The 4,573-nt window shown below is 30.4% G+C and overlaps 2 long non-coding RNA genes across 2 annotated transcripts in view; both read left to right on the forward strand.

The window, feature by feature from the left end:
• Window positions 1-618, forward strand: part of LOC136090629 (uncharacterized) — a 3,551-nt gene extending 2,933 nt beyond the window's left edge. The window contains exon 4 of the long non-coding RNA XR_010643584.1: window positions 261-618. This is a non-coding gene — a long non-coding RNA (uncharacterized LOC136090629). The remainder of the gene's footprint in view (window positions 1-260) is intronic.
• Window positions 619-1,981: 1,363 nt separating this feature from the next.
• On the forward strand, window positions 1,982-2,457 carry LOC136090735 (uncharacterized). Its single transcript, XR_010643677.1, has 2 exons — window positions 1,982-2,164; window positions 2,318-2,457. It is a non-coding gene; the product is annotated as an uncharacterized LOC136090735 (long non-coding RNA).
• The last annotated feature ends 2,116 nt before the right edge of the window (window positions 2,458-4,573 follow it).

Genomic DNA, 4,573 nt, shown 5'->3' on the forward strand with positions numbered 1-4,573 from the left:
ATATATGGATGCTTGTATGAGTAGTAGCGAAGGTCTTCATTGAGTGCAAGCTTCATAGTAAAGGATGCAACATTAATTTCATGTGATAAAGCCCAAATTCCAATGCCAGGGTTCTTCAACACCTGTTCCTGCAGACTTGCGAGGAATTCTGCTGTATGAACGCAATCAGATTGTCTGCTAGAGATCTTTCTTATTACTACATCCTCGTAGTCACCATTGCAAGTCTCTAGTTCATACCTGATTGTTTTTACTATGTTCAGGGAGCATTGGGCAGCAGTCATAATATCCTTATTTTGATGGCCGGCACGAATCATCATGATGCAAGTTATTCTCTTCCATGATTCAGGTGGGTTCCAGTCATCCATCCTTTCTGACATCTTGTATATGAATGAAGAAGGGTTCAAACTTTTAAATGACCTGTAGTGTGTATTAATACCTCTAATCTACAAAAAAATATAATCAATTATAAATATGTCAAATTTATCTCGAACACCATGTATATATAAGGGGTATAAGAATTTATTTCGAATAATCCGAAACTCGAATAACTGAATATGCTCTTTAAAATGACCTACTTTAAGTTTCTTTCAAATTTTAAAAGAAGAAAGTAAAAAAGAAAAAGACCCTTGGATTATATATATATATATATATATATATATATATATATATATATATATATATATATATATATATATATATATATATATATATATATATATAAATTATATATATATATATATATATAATTTATATATACACTACCGTGCAAAAGTCTCCGCTCATGTGTAATATTTCCAAGGAACAGTAAATGCAATACATTTTAGGATGATTTTAAATATATAAAAAGAATAAAATGTTAATATAAAAAGTTGATGAGGCTAAATCATAATTTTGCATACTTTTTCCTTTTCTTTTTGTTTTAAATAATTTAGTTTACCTTTGTTTTGTTGAGTTCTGCTGCTAAAAACATGGCAGAAATTTTTCTATATGAATAACCTTTTTCACGTAAAATACATATAAAGTTCTTCAGTATTCTTTATTAAATTTAAAACTGCACAAAAGTTTTAACCAAAATATTTTTTGTAAGCTTAGGTTTGACAGTAGCATGATACTTTCCGGCATGGTAAGGATGTTTTCAGTAATTTTAATTGGTTGCTTTTAATAGACTTATGTTTATATTTATACTTGAAAATGGCATTAGTGTGCGCATTTAATGTCTTGAATTTAATAAAGAATTTGAGAAATGGTGAAAGTAAAGAAAGAATATTGTGAAGAACTTCGTGGCAAAATATGTATTTTACGTGAAGAAGGTTATTCATTAGGGTGTGTCATACTATGGTCAAAAGTTAAAAATTCATACTTATCAGTGGCATTTTTAAGAAAAGGGTGAGGTTTAACATATTAAATTCAGAACTATCAAAAAATTTGAATTTAAATGAGTTTAAGCTACCAGGAAACTGCCTTGAAAATTGCCAAAAATTGTAAGTTTTTGATATTTTCATATTTTCAGGGTTAATTTCAATATTTTAGTATTATATCTGCTTTACAACAACCTTATCAAAAGAAATTATAGCAGGATAAACAAAATTCGTGTAATAGTTATACTGTTTCAGAAATTTTGGTTTACAAAATACTTAAAAATTAGTATTTTTGCAAAGTTTTGTATGTATTTAACTTATACATTCTATTTGATGAATGGCTACACACAAAACTTTATTCAAAAGTATTTTGCTTTAATATTTGTTATGCAAATTATATATATATATATATATATATACATATATATGTAAATATATATATATATATATACATATATATATATATTTACATATATATATATATATTTACATATATATATATATATGGCAAATGGCCAGTGTTTTATTTGTGCCAATCGTAACTTGTTTAAAGCATAATTTGGTAACAAGACTTATAGACGCATGGAACAAAGCTAATCTAATTTCTCAAAACAAAGCAAGTAAAGTTATAAAACAAAAGTTTAATTTCATTATTGATAAACTGTTTGACTTGGTGGCGTGTAACTGTAAAATAGTTCTTTGTTCTGAGCAATGCCGTCCTCCTGACTGTAAATTTGGTGCCCACATTACCTGTATCTGTCCTAGGGAGAGAAAAATACCAATTATTGAACTGGTTTATATAAAAGGTATGAGTGACCATACCACAATCATTATAAAAGTGTTAGTAAAGCTGAAAATCAAATTTAATAATATTTTACTGATCTCTTTGATTATTTTAAAAAGAAAATTTTATTTTAATTTGTCTAGTTGTAAGCAAAATGTTGCTACCTTTTTTTTAGCCCAACGAGAAAAGATTGGATCTTTTAGTTCATATCAACTTGGACCTGCTGATTTGATGGAGTCCAAAAGGTTCAAAAAAGTACATAGTTGCAAACGAAGAAGAGAAGAAGAAAAACAAACGAGAGAAAAAAAAACACACAACGCAAGAAGAAAATAATACTCAAAATGAACAAGATAACGAACATGATAATTATAAAGAGTTTGAATCTGAGAAAAATGAGATTTTTTCTATTCAAAAGTCTTGTACAAAATATTTAAAAAAATCTAGAAATTATGAAGATATCTCTAATATTGCATTAGCCAGTATTCAATATGGTGTTGGTTTAAGAGCAACTGCAGTCATAGCTACTGCAGCATGGGTAGATGGAGGACTTGTATCCCAAAGTGACACTAGATTAATAATAGATCACAGTAAAGTTCAGAGAGCTAGGGATAAAGTAATGAATGAAGTTGCTATTCATTTTGATGATTATTACAATAAAGAGATTATTGACTGCATATTTTTTGATGGGCGAAAAGATCTTACTAAAGTATTTTTAACTGTAGATGGATCAGACAGACAGTATCCGGCTAAAGTTAAAGAAGAACATTACACTATTTGTTCTGGTGATGGTAAGTATTTATTTCATTTCACTCCAGCTAAAGAAGCAAAAAAGAACCACACTGAAATTATAGCAGATAAGATTATTGAGTATACTGCAATGAGGAACATTAGTGTACACTTAAAAGCAATTGGTGGAGACTCTACCAATGTAAACACTGGTTGTGATGGAGGAGTAATGCACTTTATGGAGCTGAAATTAGGGCGAAAGTTAAATTGGATTATATGTGCTCTACACACCAATGAATTACCACTCAAACGTCTAATTAAATTGTTAGATGGAGAATCTAAAAGTGGTAAAAAATGGAGTGGACCCATTGGAAGCTTACTTGATGAAGCAACCAATCTTGAAATTAACCCTTTTTTTAGTAAAGTTGAAACTGGTGAGCCTCTAATTAACTTAAGTAATGAAGTGGTTAAAGACCTTTCTACAGATCAGTATTACGGCTATCAAATAGTTAACGCCATACGCAGTGGTCATGTTCCTCAGCAGCTAGGACTTCTTGAAATTGGCCCTGTTAACATGGCCAGATGGCTAACAACAGCCAATAGAATATGTAGAATTTGGGTATCTCATCATGGTCTTCAAGGCGATGCAGCCCAAAAACTTCTTAAACTAGTCGAGCTCATTGTGGGAGTGTACTTTCCTGTCTGGTTTAACATCAAAGTTAAACATAGTTGGACAGAAGGACCAAAACATGTTCTTTACCAGCTTAAGTTGCTTCAACACCAGTCACTTGATATTCAGAATATTGTCATTCCAACTATTAAGCGATCTGCTTGGTATGCCTTCTCTAAATCTATTCTTCAAACTATGCTTTGTTCTGAAAATAAAGAGGAGAGAAGTTTCAGTGTACCCAAAATTCTAGAAATAAGAGGAGAAGGTGATGAAAATGAACAACTAGGAGATCTATCTGTTAGACCAAGAAGGACACCAGATATCAATACTAAGGCAACTTGTCTCAAGGATCTTATTGATTGGAATGAAGCTTTTGAACCACCTTTGACTTGTTGCATGACAACTAAAGACATCAAAGAGTATTTATTTAAACCAATGACTGTACCAAACTGGTGTTGCCACACTCAAGCTGTCGAAAGATGTGTAAAAAAAGTTACCCAGGCATGCGAAAATGTTTTTACAGAAGATAGAAGAGATGGTTGGATTAAAGGACTAGAGTTATCACAGAAGTTGATGTCACGTAATCTATCTAAACAAAACCTTATTGGCTTGACAATGTTTAAGAATTAATCTTTATTGTACTTTATTTTAATAAATGCCAGTAAATGATGTGTGGATCCATATAAAAGTTTTATTTTTAGTTCCAAAACAACCTAATTTTACAGTTTTAGTGGTAGGCAGTGGGAGGGGGCAAACCTCTCTATTTGTTTTTACAAAAATATTTTTTTTTTTAAAAAAAGAGATGGCGTTTTTTTACGTTTTATAAGTTTTTTTTTTTTAATACTTCCATTTTTTAAGTTTTTACCTCCCCCTCCCCCCCGGGCTTTTGGTGAAATAGTCTCACTGACTCCCTGGTAGCTAAAACTTTTTTTTTTTTTAACGGTTCTGAACTTTTAATATTATACCTCACCCTTTTTTAAACTATGCAAAGTTAAATTCAAAAAAAAAAAAGTATGACACACCCTACTATTCATG

This window comes from Hydra vulgaris, chromosome 14 (genome assembly GCF_038396675.1).
Source record: "Hydra vulgaris chromosome 14, alternate assembly HydraT2T_AEP".
Classification (NCBI taxonomy): Eukaryota; Metazoa; Cnidaria; class Hydrozoa; order Anthoathecata; family Hydridae; genus Hydra; species Hydra vulgaris.